The sequence below is a fragment of the Perna viridis genome, chromosome 11 (assembly GCF_037379345.1).
Source record: "Perna viridis isolate PV_CMFRI_1.1 ecotype Kerala chromosome 11, ASM3737934v1, whole genome shotgun sequence".
NCBI lineage: Eukaryota > Metazoa > Mollusca > Bivalvia > Mytilida > Mytilidae > Perna > Perna viridis.
In genome coordinates, this window is record NC_142455.1 from 22,760,169 (window position 1) to 22,783,619 (window position 23,451).

General features: G+C 32.3%; 1 long non-coding RNA gene across 1 annotated transcript; it reads right to left on the bottom strand.

Annotated features, from left to right (window-relative positions):
• Positions 1–12,653: 12,653 nt before the first annotated feature.
• On the bottom strand, positions 12,654–15,961 carry LOC148603395 (uncharacterized). Its single transcript, XR_015916574.1, has 4 exons — positions 15,865–15,961; positions 14,784–14,846; positions 13,885–13,938; positions 12,654–12,810 (listed from the first exon to the last, which is right to left on the bottom strand). It is a non-coding gene; the product is annotated as an uncharacterized LOC148603395 (long non-coding RNA).
• Between the last annotated feature and the right edge of the window lie 7,490 nt (positions 15,962–23,451).

A 23,451-nucleotide genomic window follows, 5' to 3' on the forward strand; every position in this document is an offset into this window, starting at 1 on the left:
CTCTCTCATCAACAGTTGTAGAATCAAACGGTAGTAAGATCATGATCCGTAACTAAATGGTGTACAAGATTAAGATATGATACGCCACCACATAATATTACAATGTATATTCTGTACTGAATAAAAAACAAAATAAAAATAATGTTCTCGATTCGATCTGATGTTTCAAATTTTCACCTACAAAGCACGATTTTACTTAATTTACTTATTGAAGTGTATTAGTGTCGATTGACCTTTGACACCTCCTGTAATTATTGCAAAATAGCCGAAAATTTTACCGATATTCAGTACGAAAAGTATGACATTCAAATACTGCATTAATTTATCTTTCCATTGGTATATGGTGTAGCCGTACACACTCTGGGCCCTTTGAAATTTAAAAATATTTTGCCGTCGGCTGCATTAAGGAGTACTCAAAATAAAAACTCTCGAAATATAGAAAGCCAATTACATTACCAAGAAAATCAAAGAATAATATTTGAGTAACATAATTCTATGCAAACGTAATCGAAAGCAGAAGCTTAAACATAAATACGATATGATTCAATTGTGTTTCAACAATAGCATTATAATGACTTGAAAAGGTATTGCAATTATTCTCACAATGAATACACTCCAAAATAATCTGGTGTTCTAAAATTATCATGATATAAAACCAACAAAATATCAGGTTATTTAGCTTTTTTTTGTTTTATTATATTGTCCAAATGATGCATTATGTCTCTAGCTGTAAAATGCCATTACGATAACAAAATGTACGCTTAAAGAAACACGTGAAATAAATATATCAGACTTTGATGGGAGTCAAATTTTATTTCAAATGGTCATATTCTACTCATTGATCTGAGTTGAAAATATGGACTTAATGACCCGATTTTTGCTTCTATCACGGGATAACTAGACGGAACTATAAGGATTGATGTTTACACATCATTGTCTTTTGACGGAGCAATGTTAGCATTCTTTTCGCAGTGTCAATTAATTATATATCAATTTAAGTAGCACTCCAGCTAAAAATCATGCAAAATGTGATACATGGTTGGAAAGCCTACATATTTTCATTTTTTATATTTTGTTTGAATTGCCATAGTAAACATTCGGTTTTTCATGTAACCCATGCTCTTATAAGTTAAAAATTATGTAGAATGCATTGTAGATTTCTAAATTAAGGGAGATAACTCTGATTCTAAAATACATTAGAATTTATAAGATTTTCAAAGTTTATTATCTCCTAAGAGCAGACAGATTGGAATGAATAATTACTCATTTCGTAATAAATACCCATAAAACAACTTACTTACAAGAATAAAAACATGTCGCCTTTTCAGTGTGAATGACATATTTTACATAATTTGCATGATTCTTACCAAAGACTGCTCCTAGAATGATTGGTATTCAAAATGACTTCATTCAATTTCCTTGTATTATGATATCAACATATCTTACAAAGTACTCATTACCATTCTATGTGGGAGTTCATTTATTTTTTTTATCTTTAGTTTACTAACTTGATATACTTTAAACATTATCAATTGGCATATACAATTTGAAAACAATCAATCCTTAACAAACGAACCGATCGGTTGCAAAAGCATTTTTATGAATACGCGTACCGAGATCAATCAATTTTTTGCGCAATCAATTGTCCAATGTCCCACATCACAAGTGCAGTTTTGCAGGGTGATTGTTATAATTTGCAAAGAACCAAAAGTACTGATTGCACCAATCAAAATCGTGGTTATTCATAGTCATTGAGTGGCTACATTGCTCCATCGGAATAGAGAATAGAGTCGTCACATTCTGCGTCGTTTGTATAATATTGATTTGTCGTGACATGCATCATTAATTTGATGCTCTATCCTACATAATCACATCTAAATGAACTGTCCCGTACTACCATACATCGTGTACTAAGTTACAGCCCTAGATTAATCCTACGAAGAGGAATGACCCGGCCAGTGAATGCTATATTTTATATAGCCCAGCTGGCCGAGTGGTCTAGGGCGCTTGACTTTTTGCAGGCGGTGTTGCCACAGATGTCACAGCGGTACGAGTTCGAGTCCCGCGAGGGAACGACCAAAAAAAGGAATCTGCCAACCGGCAAAGTTAATGGATATCGGATCGTCGATGCAGCACAAACAAAACAATTTTATAAGTCTAAAGGATTGTACAGCGTTACCGATAAAGATGTTAATACTATATAATAAAATATATTATGAGCAAAATTTTCAGTCAACAAATGACATTCTTTAGTGACTTAAATAAACTGAGTGTGGATAAAAGTCAAGCTCTTAGGCTAAGGCTCATTTGTTCAAATGACGAATCCTTAAAAAAAAACTTCTAGGTCAACTGAAGAACAATTTAAGAAGAAGGGGATCTAGATACAAGACCATCAAAGAAGGGTTTAAAAAAATCACAATATCCCAAGAAGTAGTCTGTTACAGTACAAGGCAAAGAAAAAATGTAAAAGAACCTCTTGTGTTCTGACATACCACCCCTGCCTTAAAAACAGCCAAAATACCATTCGTGAGCACTGGGCCTCTGTCTAGAGAAACTCAACATTATCCAAAGTTTTCCCGAACCACTTATGATTGGTTTCAGACAGCCAGACAGTCTGCGTAGTCTGCTTGTGAAGGCTGAAATATCTAAGCCCAACTTGACCCTAGGCGAGAGTCGCTCTTGTGGTGACAAAAGGTGTAAATGTTGCAACCAAATGCACCACTCGTCATCATTCACCAACACAGTCGCGGGGAAACGCTACAAAATATGTTGTAACGTGCACTGCAAGCGTGCTTATGTAATATATTTGCTCCACTGTCCCATCTGTGGCTTTCAATATGTTGGTGAATCTAAACAGCCTTTTCACAAGCGCTTGAATGGACACAGAAGCGACCTACCAAAAAACCTTTACTCCCAGTGAGTCAACACTTCAGAATAGCAAACTACTGCCTCAATGATTTCAACAAAATAAAAATCTTCATCTCGGAACAAAACACGGTCTGGAGCGATCTACAGAGAGTGAAGTAGGAAGGATTTTGGATAAGACAACTCCGTGTTTTATACCCACACTGAATTAACAAAAAACATTAAGTTCTTCCTATTTTCTAGTTTCTTATTACAGTGTTTGTAAATATTTTTAGTTTTATAGTTCAGTGTTCAAGATCTACACACAGTATGTGCCTTTAACACAATGTTCCAGATCTTCGTTAACTGTCAATAAAATAGTTTACGTCACAGGTATTCACCTGCTTAGGTAGTGAGTTGTGTTCACAGACAATTTACTTCCATACACACTCAGATTATTTAAGTCACTGAAGAAGGTCATTTGTTGACTGAAAAGTTTGCTCATTATATATTTTATTATAGTGTATTAACATCTTTATCGGTATCGTTGTATAATCCTTTATACAGAGAGAGAGAGAGAGAGAGAGAGAGAGAGAGAGAGAGAGAATTATCAAACATTGACTTATATGAAACGTTTGTCTAAAAACGTCTAAAAGGTTTATGATTTATTCATTGATTCAGACGTAACTTTATGCATATAAATACTTATAAATACTTTTCAAACTGCTCTACCTATTCTTCCCATTTGACATTTGCATCTCCCCATACAAAATCGCCTTTCCTAATACCCATTAGCCAGTTCCCCATATGACGTGGAGTACAAAGTTTTTTTCAAGTGCAAGTGATGTTTACTTTTGAAGTAGGGTATTTAACAAAAATATCAAGCGCTGCAACGGTAGTGTAAAGTGAAAATATTTAGCGTTGTCATAAAAGCTTATATTCTCTTTAACGTTATAGCCATATTGAATACAGTGAAACATGTCGACACTGAGCCCATCTTGAACTTTCGGTTAGTAGTTAGCTTTGAGATCACAGTAGCAGTCCCGATAAATTATATAACGCTTGTTTAAATATCTATGAAGAAACTTTCAAAATACAATTATGTAAATGCGAGTTACAATTCCATGAAATGAGTTGTACAAGTTATATAAGAAAAATATAAATATTTTAACATGACAATAATCGAGTAAGTATAGAAGATAGAAGACGACATTATATATTTTACTGAATAAAAATATTCATTAATTTTTGAAAGAATTGGGTGCTGCTATTTATTCCAGAACAGTATATCACTAAGCCAATGTATTTCAAAACATGACATGCAAATTCATAATATGCCATATGTGTTACAGATAAAAATGCATCGTTGATAATAAAATCAAAAACTGGTAAAGAAAAAATAATTAAACGTTAGTCACCTAAATGTATGAATGAAATACGAAACCATCTATTGTAGCCCGTGTATAGGCGTATATAAAGGACTCGGTAAAAGTAAGATTACTTGACAAGAAACATAAGAAATGAGATTCTTTGGTATGATTCTGTTTTGCTCTCTGATGATATCTGCTATGTCAGGTAAGTTCACATTTGGCCACAATGTTAAACATTTTATTTATATAGCTTTTATAAAGTCATGATTTTGTCTTATATTTCCACCCGTTTTTTTTTGTTTTTTGTTTTTTTGTTTTTGTTTTTGTTTTTTTTTTTTTTGTAGATTTTTTTATAGTTTGCAAAACAACCACGAAGTTGCTTGTCCTTATATTGTAAGAGTTTTATTACCACACAGAGAAGGTTCTTAAAAACCAATAATAATTTTTCATGATTTCTCTCGAATACAACACTTCTAAAATATGTGCAGATTCCTCATACTTTGTAAAAATAATTCAAAATCATCTTTCAAATATACAGAAGAAAATGACTTCAAAATGCTAGAATTTTGACAACATATTAGTCCAGTGCGGAGAACGCATTTTCAAAAAAACTGTCGGCATTCCAATGGGAACAAAATGTGTTCCTGCACTTGCTGACCTATTCACTCTTATGAGGCTGAATTTATATTTGATCTGATCCGAAAGAAAGAACACCGTTTAGCTAAATCCTTTAATCTCAGTTTTCGCTTTAAAGATGATGTATTATCTTTAAACAATCCTAGTTTCGGGTATTTGATACATCGCATCTATCCCAAAAACATACTACAGCCACTGTGAAGTCAGCCTCATATCTTGACCAAACTTTACGACAAACGTGATGACTTTTCATTTAGAATTGTCAACTTTCCTTTCATCTGTTGTAACATCCCTTCAGTACGTGCAAATGGAGTTTTCATTTCACATCTTATTGCCGTACCTACGCAGACTTTTTTGTATTGCGCTAAAATTGGCTTCAGGAACAGGGTTATGTTGCTACAATTTTGAAGTCATTACTTCAGAAGCCCTAGCAATCAGTTTTGTATACTTGTCTTTATTATAAACTGTATAATCGTTTTATCTTTCTTTCAAGTTAGCATTCACGTCAACTATGGTTCATACACCTCTTTGTGGGCTTGATTTAATGTATTGGTGATGAACCTTTTCTCTGTTCACATTTACATCAATAAGATGGGTTTCTTGCATATAGTTATTTAATCCAACTGTTACTATGTTTAATTTAACAATACAATAAGAAATATTTAGGTACAGAGGTACAGTTGGCATCATAAGTAAAAACTAATTAATACGCCTATTAATCGATGTTATAAGAGTTATTGATATGGATGCAAAACTGACTAAGATTGAACTGGTACCCAATTTTTACAGCAACCGGTTTAGCTTTATACGAGAGGGTAATAGACAAAAACCATCGCCCTCTGAGTCATATGATAGAGCAGAATATTACTCTCGTATTAGTATCACCTGGTCCATGCTCCCAGTTTTTAGTAGAGTTCGAGTTGTTGCTCATTTGCTTTTGTCACTTTGTATGTATGATCTTAGTTACTTTATGTTCTTTGTTGTGCATGTCTGTTTTCTGTGTCTGGTCTTTGTCCCTGGATTACATTCTTTTGATTACCGCTATTACCTTGGTTCCCTTGATTACTCTTAAACCAATCAAATTTCGGCAAATTGACATGAAGTATAATATGAAATATCATCTCCAATAGTGCTTTATTCTAGAAACAATCTTAGTTAGAATGGTTGATTTTTTGAAATGACGAATGTGACAGATTTTATAAGATATCAAAGGAAAGGTATACATATTTGTCCTGAAATACTTGCTTATCCACAAAGCTATGCATAAACATGTTTTTTAAAAGAACTCAATTTAAAGTCTTTTTTTTCCCTTTGTCCTGTACTATTTCGTCTGTTTCAGTAGCAAAGACTGTAGAACAAGAGCAGCTGGTCGAGTTAGAAGGTCGAGTTCACGGTTAGTGATACTTTTACACCATGTGCTATGTTTCTTTCACTTGTATATGGTTTATATGGAGGCTGTCCACAATAAATATACCAGTTAAATATACAGGCTTATAACAATGCAAAAAGGTTAAGAAAGTCTTCAACAATATTCTAACCATTTTATTATGCATATTAACCTATCTAAATCTTACAATTTTATCAATTATCAATTTATGAAAAAAAAGAAATAAATGAACGTTTTGAACAGCAAAACCAGATCGTAAGATCGGACTCTGTATTTAAATTTTGGCTTGACAAACTGAAGTCCTTTTTATGTAGGTGTCTAAGTACAACAATTTCTCACATTTGATATTGATTTCCTTGATTTTTCTCAGACAGTTTTATCTTCCTTATCAATAATTGCATACAAATTCTTTCATAAACATATAAAATTAAGCATTAATTTTTTTAAAATGTATTCTACAGATCACGAAAACCTGATGAAAAGAGTAAAAAGAGGTGAGCATCCTATATTTTGCATATGTATCAATGTTCATGTGAATTTAAAAAAATATAAATATTCATTGATAGATCTACAGCCTTTATTATAAAAGTTCTTTAACATTCATTCAAATAAAAGTTATTGGGAGCCTATCATAAAAAGAATGATAAAAAAAATGTTTTAGTTCAATAACGTTTAAATTGTCTGCTTCATTTCAGTGATACTGAACTTTTATCTCAGTTTTTGCTATATAAATCACGCATTATTGTTATACAATTTTAGTTTCGGGCATTTTATAGATCGCATCTATCCCAAAGCATTTGCGATAAAAAATACTACAGACACTGTGAAGTCAGCCTTATATCTTGACCTACACTTAAAGATCATTTGTAAAGAAAAATTATTAACCAATCTATACCATTTTTTTATTCCATATAATCTACTTTTCGTATATTTGCGGAAATATGTCTTCAGCACCTACATATTATCAAAACTCATCAGTTCTGCCAGAGCTTGACTTTTTGTACCGTGCTAAATTACTTACAATAATATTGATGTATCCTTTTACAAAAAAGTTGCTGCAAAATTGTATTCATCACTTCAGAACCTTTATGGTCTTCATCATGAACTCGTGGATCGTTACGGTGTATCCATCTGCACTATCACAAACGATTCGTTCAACGCGTCATTTTCTTTACCTCTTTCTTCTACCGTGGACTTGACTTTTTATGAGTGTTTCTAGGATAACCCATCTGATTCACCTGGTCTATGTTCTTGGTTTTTAATGTAGAGAGAGTTGTTCATTTACTTTTGTTGCATTGTATTATTTTGGAAATTTTATGTTGTTGTATATGTTTGTCTTCCCTCTCCAATCTTTGTATCTGGGTGTCCGTCAGAATCTTGGTCACTCTCGAACAATTGGCAAACCAAAAACTTAACAATATCTATCATATTGATATTTATCATAATTAAAAAAACTTACAAGAATTGCATAAATATTCCTTTCAGAAAGATCACATGATGGCAAGGGTTTGCGTCTTTTCCGCTCTGAACATAGGTTAGTAAAGAAAACATTTATGAGGTCTTTTGGGTTTTTTCTTTGTATTTAATTTGTAATCCCAAAGAATAATGACTCCCTAAAAAAAACCTGTAGAATTATGCGAATATAGAATATAATCCCTTTCCCCTACACGTATCTTATTCACATGTTTTTTCATGTTACTCATGGAAACATTTGAAAAACATAAATTTAGACAACATCCCTTCAGCACCTGCGTATGGAATTTTCATATCACACCTCTTATGTTATGCCAGAACTTGCCATAACTACACGGGCTTTTTGTAACAATAAGGCGTCTGGAACAGGTTTATGCTGCTACAAGATTGAAGTCATCACTACAAAATTTTTGATGAACTCATGGATCGTTAGAGTGAATCCATCTGCACCATGAAATCTGATTTGTTCAAAGTGTCATAGTTTTCCTCTCCTCTTTTGTCTATACCGGACATTTTATGAACAATTCGGCGGGTGGCAAAGGACGTTTACCCTACCGGTTCACCTGGTAGTCCATGCACCGAGATTTTAGTCGGGTCCGAGTCGGACTTTTAGTGTTGTTACTCTGTATTTATTATTATGGTTATTTTGCGTTCTTTGTTGTGTTTGTCTTTTTTCCATATCTAGTCTTTGATCTTTGATGACAGTTTTGTGAGTTACGCTTGAATCTTGGTTTTCTTGCTTACTCTAAGATATGTTTCATGACAATTTTCTTGAACAACTTTTTCCTTTAAAAATAAAATTGTACTATGCATTAAATTATTTTTTGATTATGCTGCACTTCCTGTTCTTATTTCTTAAGGGTCAAAGGAATTTCTAGCCGCACGACTCCGCCTCTTCTTACATCCGTAATGCTTATAGGTAATCTGAAACTCAAAAAGTATTGAACTACTAATATTTAAACTTTGCACAGTGCTTACATATTAAGGATATGTATTGGTTCTATTTGACAGATTATCATTGTTTTTTTTTCCAGAAGGCCCGACTCTCCACAGGGGATTTGGTGTTAACATCATATATCCATCTCTTATTAGATTAAATGGCACCGTCAAGAATAAAATAAATGTATTAATGTTGGTTGTTATGTAATATATTATAATAAATTGCAACAAAAATGTGAGTTTTGTAGTACATTAAAACTTTATAGATTACCATATTGTTGAAAAATCTCAGATGTTCCCATGTGATGCCTAGTAAGGTATTAATGCTTACTGTCATCTAATACCATCATCTGTTTCCAATAAGATTTGATTACAATATATCCGCAATAAACAAATGTATGTATATCTCCTATGAATTACGTATACAGAAGCTTTTTGCAATTTAGCAGGCTTATCCAATGGTGCGCACGGATAGGTTAACCAAAAAGCAAAACATGTCTAAAGTAACTTTTCTGCCTATGACTTCAAAACAGAATTCACTTTGATTAATTTTTATACTCAAAACAGATTACAATATGTCACTTTTTCTAACTTAAAGATTAGTGATCCAATACGACATTTGTAGCTACCTTATGTAATTGAACAAAAAATTCAACATGTCATGTATGATGCGACACTGAAATACCACTTTCTATCGGTGACGTGGGATTAGCAGAATTAATTGACAAGAATGTTTAAAATTTCAGAAAACATTCTAGAAGTTTGAATATAAAGGAACATGCTATTCTGCCCAAGACACAGAGTTGATAGTGATATCCTTCGTCTGTACTTCCTTCCGTAACGCAGATGGATACCCATATTTTATACAACTTGAATGACTTCTATTCATAAAATGTATATACGGAATATTAAGGTCTGAAATATTTGAGTTTTCTTTGTATATAAAGGTTATAGAATTCTTTCAAGTGCAGTCTTGGATATGAAAACATATGTAATGAAGGTAGACACTGTCAACGTAGAAACTTGGCAAGTCTGTTAATATGGGGGGAACAGGATTGTTTACCAACGGATACTTAACTCATTATGATGTCAGAAAAAAGGGATCTTTCTGTATCGATAGTGAATATTGGATGACTTATCATCTGCCTGGATAATCGTGTATACAAATGCTGTGTGGGTTTAATTTCAATTTAAAACAAAAACTGATTTATATGCTTTAATACACCTTTCTTTTCTATTTTTATACTTCTCATTATTTTGGTCCATATATACCTCTTTACGACCTTGTGGCTTACTCAGCTTCCGATGCTAAACACCGAACGTAATATTACTAATAGATAAATTCTGTGTTATTGTGGGCGTTGTCTCTGGGTGCGACAAAAAATTTGTCAAGCACAGTATTTCTGCTACTTTAGAATCTTTGAAAACAGATATTGCTTCCCCGTTCAATGACATAAAAATCCAAATGTTTAAGATCAACTTTTGTTACAATTGTTTGATTTTGGTGAAATAACGTATTTAAGTAATTGACTTTTTTATATTATATTTTAATAGGACTTTCTTTTCATGATTCGCACCGATACTTGAGTACTCCTTGTACAATAAATTTTTAACCTTACACAAATGTTTTTTATTGTTTAACTAACAATCTAAATACTTTTTGGGGAACATTTAATTTTAGTGTTTAAACTTTTAGTGTCTTTGTACATGATTTTTTTTTCGCGTGTCGAACTGTAACTTGTGGCCGTACTAGTACTCAAACATTTCATTAATGAAGTATAACATGTTAAAAAAAATTCTATTTAGGTCAAAGTTCAACGTAACAAATGAAATTTGATATAAAAACTTTATTTTTTGCAATCACATGGAACAAGTTTTTCGGTTTTTTAGTTATTTTGGGAGGAATATAATGCGACTCTTAATAAATCACAATTTTTCAATACTGCAGACAAAATCGATATAGCTAGGGGCAGTGAAATTTACTATTTCATTAGTGCAAGGGCAAATAAGATTTTTTTAAATAAAACGCTGTATTTCCGATACAAATATGCTTACACTTAGTTCTTATGTATTGTATATCATTTTTCTAGAGGAATAAGTTGCAAACAAATTTAACCATCGAATCTCGCAAAATGGATGTGCCTTACTATAATTTAAGTGGAAGCCTGTTATTGGAATGGTCGTCATCATTATATTTTTCTGGAAAAAAAATGAATAAACGATTTTTAATGTAATAATCTAATTGCAGAATTAGAATGAATTTTTCCAGAAAGAAAATATTGCAAATCAAACAAAAGGACCACCAACAATTTAATGATTGCACTTTAGACAAACCAAAATACATGACAAATATAATATCCTATGATTAAAACTGTATTTATGAAATGTTTGGACATTTACCCATTGTAAAGGGTGCCCTATTATGAAAAGGTAGTCTATTTCAAAGTCGTTGACTTTTACAAAAGTTTTAAATTTAAACTTTAAGCTTTTATCTTCACATGCTTCTTCAATTTTTCACAATAAATGTGGGCTATATATACAATGGACGAATTTAACCATTTGCTAATGCGGAAGTCTTTTTTTTTGCTGTAATTTACACTACATTCGCGGAAGACATCGTGGCACAATAGTGAAAAAAAAAGAAACTTTTGATCAACAAAATTTGAAGTTATATGGTAGATTCGCAAAACATTATTTTTGCTTAAAATAAACTACAAAACTCATAACAACGACAACTTCGATATTTATTCCAACATTGTATATCCTGTAGAACTGTCTTTGAATAAAGCAAATATTGATAATAAAGAATGTACGTTTCGTTTCTTAATCTTAGTATACCTACCGATAATGGAAAGCTAAATACTACATTTTACGACAACAGGGATGATTTTTCCTATTGTCAACTATCCGTGTTTGGATGGGGACGTCCCTTGTTACCAAATCTGGTGTTAACATATCACAATTGTTGGATTTGCTCGTATCTGATACAATGTATCAAATCGAATTATGTCTTTATTGTATGACTAATGATGTACTGTGGTTCTCACACATGCATAGGAATTTGAATTGATTTAATATACATACGGACACAAGTATTGGTAGATATGATATTGGTCTACAGTTGGCATGTCAGTTAACTGCTCGTAGACCTTAGTTTGTACATTTCTGTAATTTATATTCATTTTCGTTATACCCTTTGTAACAAGAGACTAAGACACTTTTTAAACTGATTTTAGGTGTGTTTAATTAGGTAATTTTTTTCCGCAGTGGCCAGATTTTAAAGGGGTAGGGAATGATCGCTCCAACGTACTTTAACCCCCGCCGCATTTTTGCGCCTGTCCCAAATCAGGCATGACTTCTATATGTCTCCTTTAATTGTCACTTTTATTTTATTTTTATGTTATATAAGTATATTGGGACAACTAATTCGCTGTACATGTGTGAAACAATGATACCCTGCAGCTTGCCCTGTGGTGTGAGGGTTTTTCCTGATCGTTCATTGAAGACCAATGGTTGACCTTTGGGCTGACATCGGTGGATTTTTGTCTCTTTGACATATTTACCATACTTATTCTCGTTATCTCATGTGGGTGTATCAATTTTCATGGTTTGTAAAGAATTGATGGACTGTGAATTCTTTAATTCATGGATCAATCAGATCTTTACATTTGTAGATGTAAATTGGCAATTTGAATTCAGAAAACACAAAACTTCTTGCCTCATGAAGAAATAGTTCTTCCTTGGCATTATGTCCAGGTCTGAAATGCTTTCATTCTTCACTTAGAATATGTGCATGTTTAAAAACCATTCGCTCTGTCGAGTGGACAAATTCTCACGTATTTACAGGTTATATAAATTTTAGAATAATTAAACAATATTTATAATATGTTCTTGGTATATGATTTTAGAATCTTAATAACTAAACAATGATGTAGAAACAAATCATATATTTTTTTTTATTTTTTTTTTCATTTTTACTGATTTGAAAACAGAAGTAATGACTATTGTAGCTTTCATCGACGTAACTTTATTCATAAGGTATTATATTTCGATGTCTGGTTAATAATATATATTTCCTGAAACAACTACCACCAATCTTTGTGTGGTTTTTAACATGCCTTACGTCTTATCGGTTTTATATTTTCACCTCGTTCAGTGGTCCTGAAAAAAAGATTCAAGTGAAAATCGTATAAATATGAAATAGAATGAAATCAGTCCAATTTTCTTTGATGCTTACATGAGATCGATGTAAAATGCTGAAAACAAATGTTCCAGTGATAATTATCTGTAGAGTTGTGTCCCTTATCCTAGGTCTACCTCCTTAAATAGAAACGTACAAATCGTATAATTATCCTAATTTACGGTATGCTGTGCACGTGCTTCAGGGAAAAATATTTAAAAAAATAAAATAGGCAATAGCGAGTGTGTTGTTGTTTATCGTGGAAATTGCAAGAACCTTGTTGATATCTTTATGGTCAGATTTTGTACACGTGCTTGAATTTTTTTCTGTTCCACAGAAATAATTCCGAAACAATACAAAAGATTCAGAGTATTTGTTAAAATACAGATTAGCAGAGGCGTATCTAAGAAGCGATCTGGGCCTTGGAATCATTGCGTTATTGGATAAATTAAGGAAATAGCAAATAATCGCCTCAACAGAATTACACTTAAAACCGGTACGATCAATATTTCGTGGCGAAATAATGCAATAAAAATATTTTAAGAGACAATAAAATGTATTAAGAAACCAGATTAAAATTTTGCACCTTAATAATGTATTTACATACGTACATTCGATTAAAGAAACACAACAAATATCATAAAGCTCGTCTTGTCTCACTCTAACCTACTAGGGATCGACAAATTTAGTAAGTTCTTTTTAGTCCCCCCGCCCTCAACTCCCACCGGAATCCCATTTTTTTCAATTCCATGTGGACAATACCCTTATCATCTCAAAGAAAATTCCCATTTCCCCTCCTAAGAATCACATTTATCATTTTTAATGTGAACAAATTATCAACATTTTTTTTTTTTTTTTTTTTGTGAAATGCTATACCCATGTCAGATGTAAGCATAACTTTAATTAAAGTTGACAGAACAACAAATAACGAAAATAATTCACAATTCCATTAACTCTAATCTCCTATCCCAATCCCAATTGACAATCCCGGATTGCAAGTTTACCAAATACTGAGCATGTTAATAAGTCAAGCTGTCGCATTACGAATTACTTACTTGCATTACGTAGTTCTTCCTCGACATCCTCTTCTTGGTTTACACTTTCTGGCTCTAAATCAAATGACATAGTGTAAAATTAGTAAATTAATAAAATGTAGTGATACAAAGCAAGCAGCATTTTAACTGAAACCAACGTAAATGTACATGCTTTGAAATATTATATTCTTTTAGAGTCAGAAGAAAATATCCAAACAACTTTATTACTTTTTACGGGCTGACCTTTTAACCTTTATGTCGAATTGTGTTACCCGGAGCGTTTAATCAACTTCATAAATGACCAGTCCGTGGTAAAACAATGATAAAACGTTTTCGTGACTTATTTTGATTCTAATATGACTAGTTTTTTTTTTCATCTTTTTTATAGATGCAACATATGTTTTGGCCGACATGTTAGTCACTTTTTACCATAGCTCAGGTCTGAAGAGCTTTGACGCATGTCATATCATTATATTCCAAAATTAAAGGGACCATGTAAAGCGTGTAATGAACAGCAACATGACAAAAATATTACAGAGTAATTAAAGAAATCCATATATAATAGTTCAAATGCACGGGGAAAGGATCAGCAATCAACTTGTGATAATCATAATATAATAGTATTTCATTATTTCTTTTTTCTTCCGAGGTTGTTGTAGAGAGGGCATTACAGAAGGAAGTACATTTCATTTTCAATACATTTTAATCATAATATATACATAGCCTCTCATGTTGAGATAATATTTCAAATGTACCAGATAAATTGGCAACCCGTTTGTTTTGTCTGTATTTTTGTATCAAAATAATTTTCATGTCCTCTTATATGTAAATTAGGTGTCTAGTACAGCTCTGATAGTGTCACTATTTAACTATCTCCCATATTTTATCAAATGAATATTATTAATCAAACTATTACTGACCTATTGCGCTTATTGATTGGACTTCTCTATCAGCCAATAGCTCTCGGTCAAGATGTTTTGTTGCTACAAACCACGAATAAAGAGATCCTCATAATATGATCAGGACTTATTATAAGTTAATGATTTAAATTCAATTATTCAAGAGTAGTTGACATTTCAATTGGTCTTGATTTCGCGTAACCTTCTTTTGTACAGTTACTCTGACTGCTCTTTATCCTTTCACGGCGGATATGACGCGAGTTTCTTGAGGGAAAAAAATAAGGCTTGTGGAATTTGATCGGAAAAAAGTGTCTGTCTTAAGGCCAGCATACCGTAGCCTGATTAGGAAAATCACCGCAACTTTGGAGTATGGGAAACCAAGTGAACCGCGATTTCATTGGTTATCATATTGAAAGGACCTAGAAAACAGACACACACAAAAACAAACATGCCATTACTAAAATACCACGTACAAATAAAGAAAATTAAATGAGCAACACGACTCCACTAACAACTCGGAGCATAAACCAGCTGCACCGGAGTAATAGTTCTTTACCTTTCGAGAGATCCTAACTGAACAACTCGAATAACTACCGAGTTGAGAATGCAATTGTAACGGAAACTCTAGCATAAATAATGTCAAAAGTTCCAAATTTAATGTTTGTCATTTTGATAATGCGATTTTACGTCTGTCACTTTTTGGCAATAATACAAACGATTCAATATTTTTCTTTTTGAAACTTCAGTATCAAATTCCAAATGACAAAAAAATAAAAAAAATAAAAATACAAAAACCAATAGAACAACACAAAAGCATAAGTAAATTAACAACTAAACTCGACAGGATTCAGATGTATGTATTTTTGGTACGCGTCTTCCGGTTTGCTAGAATAACCCAAAAGTTGCTTGTGTAATACGCTATAGTAGTAAACAATTCATGATAATAATCATTATGTTCAATTTGACTTTTAAACAGTTTTAATTTCGCACAAGACAAATTTGTGTCTTTTGAATGATTAACACCTCTGCAGCAAGGAAGAATTTTGAGCATCCACAACAAAATGACATATGACTTAATATGATAACCTGTTAAAGCACTTACCTGCCAATGAAGACATAATCAGGACGAAACACAAAAATGCTACAAATGACTTCATCTGTACTGTCACAAAGAAGGCTGGTATGCCCGCTCTTGTTGAATCATCAATTTATATAGGTGCTACAACAGATTGTAATGAATTAATTTGCTTCCTTTACAATACATGTATCTTAATTTTCCATACAGCGAATAGGGTCATATTGATTGACGTTTAAAAACAGATCAGACGCGCCCAAAATGAAAGTTGTCACATATTTTCTAAAGTGTAAATTGATAGACGAAATCCACCGTTCATTTCTTAACTTGGATTGGTAAATATATCTAAATCGATATCGACCATTATCCCGCTCTTTGATAATTTATCTACGCCCTCATAGTTTTGATAATCTGAGTATTGAATATGACTTTTCTTATGACCAATAACAACTTCGATGGCGGCTTCTTTGGTCTGGTCATTATAAAACACCCGAACAGTTTTATTTAACATAAAAACTTATGGGCGAGTTTTGATACATTCATTATCAAATATTTTATATGAGTGTAAGCACACCTAACATATAAGGGAAGGTATATATAATGCAGAACTTTCTTTGAATAAAGCAAATATTGATAATAATGAAATTCCCTTTCTCATCTTAGTATTCTTATCAATAATGGTAAACGTTTTACAAATATTTACGATAAAAGGGGTGATGGAAGTTTTGGTATTAATATTGATTCGCTCATAAGGTTTTTTACAAAGCAACTGACACATTACACTTGTGTTCGGCATAACCCTGGCTGTCTCGTTATTTTATAACTTTTGATGTTCCGTAGTTTTTAACGCCGCATGGAAAGAATAGGGATTGATATCACATACGATGAGGACATAACTTTTTGTAGGTTTAAACTAGTCTGGAGATGGTGTGTCAGTTAACTGTTAGTAGTTTAGTGTTTTTTTCATATGTGTAACGTATAATAAGTTTCTTTATTTTGTATGACAAGGGACTCATAACTCTTTTAACTATGTATGATGTTGATTTTAGGGCCACTCAGCCTGTCCATGGTGTTAGGGTTTCCCTGTCGTTCAATGAATACCCATGGGTGACCTGGATCTGATATATTATTCCGAGGAGGTTGAAGATTGTTCTCTCTTTTCCATATTTGCTATTTCTCGTGATAAATAACTTATGAAGTTTATTCGAATGTTAGGCACTGTCCATTTAAAATTATATGAATGAAGTCAAGTTTCAACCAACCAATAAATGTTACATTTTTAATTTATATTATTTGCAATGTATTAATGCATTTATGTAAATTCTTTGCTGCTGGACATTTCTTATATCAACTTTTCTAGCTATATTTTCTAGGAATGCTGCAGCTGGTATCCCTTAACGCCACCTTTTCTTCAGTCATGATTTTATCTTAAAAGATTCAAATAAATTCATTAACTTTTTAACTAAATAAAATTATAAGAATACATATTATCAAAGGGAACAAAATGTGTTACTCTTTCTATCAATGTGTGGCGACTCAACGTCGATCTCTGAATAGTATATATTTCCAAATAAAGAAACATGATTTATTAGACTTGCAGAATTTGTATCTACTTCTAAAACCCTTTTTACATAAACTGTTTATGTATTATACAGTAAATGAAGTTCATTAGAAATGTTTTAATCAACATGTTTCCTATCAATAACTAGGTTTGATGCTTAAAAGGACTTTACAATAAAAGTTTGACAGGTGTCCAGCTGTGGTGTTTTGTATGGATGTTATGAAGTATAATTTTAATATTTGAGACTAGTTTTATCTATATCAACATGTTTTATAAGACTTTTCTACGGATCTGGATATTTCATGTAGTTACGGCCTTCGTGGCTTTCTTCTTTTATTTCAGAGAAGGGCATGCTTACCCTTCCCAAGCATATAATGTCACTCCGGCTTTAGTTCAATATATTTAGTTTGAATTATATTCAATATATGATAATAACGTAAAATTCAGTTTTAAATCATATAAATGATAATCAGGTTTCGAGTTTGACATGCAGTGGCTGAATGACAAAATTTGTTGGTACAATTCTTTAAGAATGTAAACAAAAATATTACTTCGTTTTATTTTGCCTTTTGATTGGTTGTGTCTATTTTTTTTTAAGATTGTTTATTTCTATTAATCTTATATGGTTTCTGTGGCGGCATTCTTTGAGAACCTGTATATTGGGTTTTCATTTCAAAACAAATATGTAATGCCAATACCTGCCATAATTATATAGACTTTTTTACTGCACTAGACTTCTTACAATCTAGAACAGGGTTATGTTGCTACAATATCAAAGTCATCACCACAGAAGTTTTATGGTCCTCACTATGATCTCGTGTATCGTGATATTTTACTCATCTGCACCATGAGATCGATCTTCAACGTGTCTAAGTTTTCCTTGCCTCTTTCGTCTACCCCGGACTTGACTTTTAATGAGCAACTCGGCAGGTGTTTCTAGAAACGCAGAGGACGCTTACCCTACCGGTAAACCAGGTCCTTGCTCCCAGTTTTTAGTAGAGTCCGTGTTGCTCATTTACTTTTGTTGGTTTGTATGTATTATTTTAGTTACTTTATGTTCTTTGTTGTGGTGTGTTTGTTTTCCATGTCTCGTATTTTTCTCTGAATTACATTCTTTTGATTTCCGCTAGAATTTTTGTTCCTATGATTACTCATTAATGACATCGTCAAGAATAAAATAAATTTCTAAATGTTTTGTTATGTAATATATTTCAATCAAATGCAACAAAAATGAGAGTTTTTATTGCATTATAATTCCAAAGATTACCTTATTTGTTTCAGGAATCCCTGATATTTCCATTTGATGCCTAGTAGAGTATTAATGCTTACTGTTATCCATAAGTATCCAATCAGATTTAATGATACCATCCGCGATAAACTAATGTATAATTGTTTGGTTATAATGTTATATAATTCAATAAATTTTAACAACTAAGAGTTTTAAGTAAATTCAACGTCCACAGAATATGTTATATGAACAACTTATACAGAATAAAATGCTTCAAATGACACTCGACATTTCATGACGATACAAGATTTAACGAATGAAACCGATTTCTAAAGTTTTGGCTGTAATGTTATATAATTTGATCAAATGCAACAAAAATGAATGTGTATATTGTTGAAGTACATAAATATCAAGTAGTGTATCTTCGATAAACAGGTTTATCCAGTGGTTGCATGGGTATGATTACCAAACAGAAAAACCTGTATACAGTAGTTTTTCTGTCCGTAGCTTAAGAACAGAATGCACTTTGACTAGACCATTGAACCGACCTCAAAACCGTTCTCAAAACAACGATGTATAATGTTTTTTAGTCGGGATTTTAACTGAGTATGGGGAATAGAAGTATACAGTGTTGAAAAATCATAGGTTTTTATGCTATTATATTCAGATAATAGTCTTGAACTGATTGTCTCCAAAAGATCTTTCGAATTTTTCAGGATCCACATTGAATTAATTCCACTACGGGAGTAACAAGTGTTGTGGTAGGATTGTAGACCCTCTTTGACAGTTGTGAGTATAGAAGTTAAAAGTTTTGAAAGAGGTTTGGTGGTACATTTTGCAGATCCAGCTATGAAACTTTGTTTGTATGGATTCTTGTGAAGTTTAGGAATCCAGTACATAGACGGTAAATCACAATCATCGTCCTTGATAGAGAGACCAAAAGAGGATAGTACAGTTTTATGGTTTTCCACAATCTCTTCTTTGGAAAGAGTGGTAGCAGTGTAGGTCTTATCACTGCTATTATTTTCTACGTCTACCTCTGATAATAAACATTGGATATAAAACGTTTTGCAGACAAAAACAATGTTGTTTTGGGCTTTGTCTGCTGGTACGACAACATACTTGTCATGTATAGTAGACAATGTTTTTGCTACATCGGGGTCTTTGAAAACTGATGTAGCCTTGGCACTCATTGACCTACTTAAAACTTTCATTCGTTTCAAAATTAAAGACCTCACGGCCTTCAACCACCCTGACAGAGAATCAATGTCTTCTTGTTCTCGTTTTATCCATTTTCTTGCATACTTGGGACCTTTAGAAAGGATATTACGCAGAGATTCGTTTTCGATAATGGTTAAATCTCCCGTAACGACGTGACCAGAAGGACCATATTTGAATGGAGAAGTTTTGCAAGAACAGTCAGGTGGTTTAGCCTTGAAGTCCTCAATCTTGAGGTTCTGCAATAGTTTTTTATAATTGCAAATTTTGGATGCGATGGGTGAAGTAGAGGAATATGAAATAATTGGTATGGATTTGTCTTTGAAATATGGGGGAATTTTGTTGTTAACGTTTTTGTGATGGAGGATGTTAGCCAAATTAATTGCATCTACACCTTTGTTGAAAAACGGTAGTGGAAGAAATGATCGTTTTTCTTCATCTTGACTTTTCACACAAACTGGTTTAAAGAGTCTGTGGAAACCAATATCCAAAATGATGGCAACAAGTCTGTATAATGATGAGGTGGGGTCAGAAACAGGAGTGTCAAGACTTGTTTTGTAAAGGGAGAGCTTCTGTACAAGATACAGTAATGATAGATTCTTTAATAGTAAAGATACAATTGAACAAATGTGGATGGATTATTTCGCATTGTCCGAAAACACATAAGATTTACATACAAAATTTTGAAGGCTGAAATAATTTTCTGAGATTCTCTTATAAATAAAGGTTATAGAATTCAGTGAAGTCTTGGATTAGTAAAAAATGTGCAAAAAGATAGAGACAATAAAATGTGAAGCTCACATCCAAATAGTATATCCAAAAGCTTTTATAAGCAACTCGGCGGGTGCTTCTAGAAATGTAAAGGACGCTTACCCTATCGGTGCACCTGGTCCATGCTCCGAGTTTTCAGTGGAGTCCCAGTTGCTCATTTTGTTTTGTTACTTTGTATGGATGATTTTAGTTAATTTATGTTCGTTGTTGTGTATGTCTGTTTTCCATGTCTAGGCTTTGTCCCTGGGTTACATTCTTTTGATTACAGCTATAACTTTGGTTCCCTTGATTACTCTTAATAACAGGAGAGATGATTTGCTACATAAAAAACACAAATAATAAAAATGAACTGTGTAACCTAACTGAAGCGTTTAAAAAATAGACAGAAAATATTGGAAACAGAAATGCGACTTTCAAGTTAAAAAGAAATAATTTTTCACATGATAGTGAAATGAATGTAGAAACCCTGCAAATTATTTAATATGTCACAGGTTTTATCACATTCATTGTTTTTCCCAGTGAAATAATTATATCATTATGATGTCAGAAAAAAAGTTATTTTTTCTATATCGAAAGTGGATGACATAGAATATGTATTCAAAGTTGCTTAACAAATTCACTAAAATTTTAATAGATTTATACTCCTTGGTCTTCAATCTTTTAGAGTTTTCTATGTAATTTATTTTATTGTTACCCTTTTAGTACGTCACATAAAACAACATTAATTTCTTAGAAAATACTAGTTGGTTAACCCTAAAGGATGAACATGATTAAAAAACAAAATTTTGCATGGACCACCCACTGTTTGTGTCTGCCATAGATATAAATGGAAAACTATATATGTTTGTTATTAAATACAACCCAGTGGGTGAGAATAAAGGAAAGTAGAAAAGAACTTACTCCATTGTGATAAAGGTGTTCATATGTGCTCTTCAATGTGTTTCAACTTGATACTTTGGAAAAGTGTTTATACAAATGTTCTGTGTGTTTAGTTTTTATTTGGAATAATAAATACTAAAGCATATGCTTAAAAAGATCTGCTGCATGTACAATAATCTGAAATTTTCTTTTATGTGCTATAGACTTCTTATTATTTTTTGTAGTTTTATTTATATCCATTAAATGTCATGGAATATTTACGGAAAGTATGCTGGTTACAATTGTTTTAACATATACATTCCTGTTGGTGAAAAAACTTTTTTTTCTTTTTTAAGAAGTTTTTGAAAATTTAATATTTTTGATTTTATTTTTCGGATATCGAACCGTAACTTTAGTAACCCGTGTGCAATAAAGTTCAAAATCCCAATAATTATTTTTTAATTATCCAGTGGTCTGTATAATTTTATAAGATCAATTCTACTTTTAAAGTCTTTATATATAATTCTTTTACAGGCTGCAGCACAACTTGGCCCTGCGTTTTTACCCGATTCTTAGACGGAGAAGTACTTAATACTCTTAACATTTCTTTTGACATGTTTGTGCTTGTTTTGTTATGTTTTGTATGTGAGGGAGTGTTTTAATTCAGACTCTTAACGACAACTATTGAACACTGCAAACAAAATGGATAGAGGCGGTGAAATTTACTATGTAAGAAGTTTGAGGGAATATAAGGTCTTTACAGACTGCAATATACCCGATGCAAAATACGCATGCACATAGTTTTTTTTTATAAAAAAAATTATGATTTTTTTTAGAGGATCACTTTGAAAATAAACAAATTGATTTGACAAGTTCTCACAGTAATGAATGAAACAGTGCTTTATTCTAAAGTTGTAAAACTTAAAACGTTTCTAATTTCCATTTAAGGCTTTCAACTTGACAGGATTCCTTTAATTTTCGCACAAAATGTGATAAATAATTGCAGCTGTAGAATTTAATATGTTAGTACCGCAGAAATGGATCTTTTCGTTGTATTCACTGTAGACGCCGGGACGCAAAAGTGAAAAAAAATAGCATATTTTTACTCAACTAAATTTGTTTTTACATGGTAGATTCGCAAAAATTGCATTACGCAAAAAAAAAAAAAAAATTATAAACACATACTTTTACCAGAAATTATTTAACCTACGAAAGAACTTATATGTATTGATTGATTGATTGATTGTTGGGGTTTAACGCATGTGCAGCAATATTTCAGCTTTATTCAGGTGATGTACTTGAAATAGATAAAAAAAAAATCAACATGAAATAATGATCAAATAAAAAAGTGACACAAGGTTAATGGGACCGACAATTTTAGATTGCCACTGGAAGACGATTTCTAATAAAACCTAACCTCATTTCATTATTTTTCAATTTTTGTTCTAGGATTGTGAGACATAAGATCTGATCAAAACGTTTTGTCATATAATTATTGATGGAAAGTGAAAACGTATAGCCAAAATTATGTATTACTTTACCAGGAAAGAACAAGAATGTTTTCCATAGCAGTTTGGTGATTGACTTTACACATATTTCAAAAGTGACTGTAGTCAGATTTTACGTTGGAATAAATCCCCTATTGCCACGTCAGAAACCACACCATTCTTTCAAAGTCTGCGTGAAAATGTCAAGCAGATGCTTAGAATATTTCAATATTTCAAAACGATTTATTTAAGGCGTTTTTTCTATATAAGTGTATAATGTGACAGTGAATATCTATCTATAAAGGTACTTATATTTTACAAAAAGGTATGAACTTCGACATGCATATCTGAAAGTTTGACAGGAAGGATTAACTAGATATGTTTGTAGTTTGGGGGTTTTCTATGAGGGTTGCAATCTATTCTTACGTCCGTTGTAGCTTGTTTCGTTAAGATCAAAACGATCTTCATCCGGATCCGGAAATCGTGAAAGA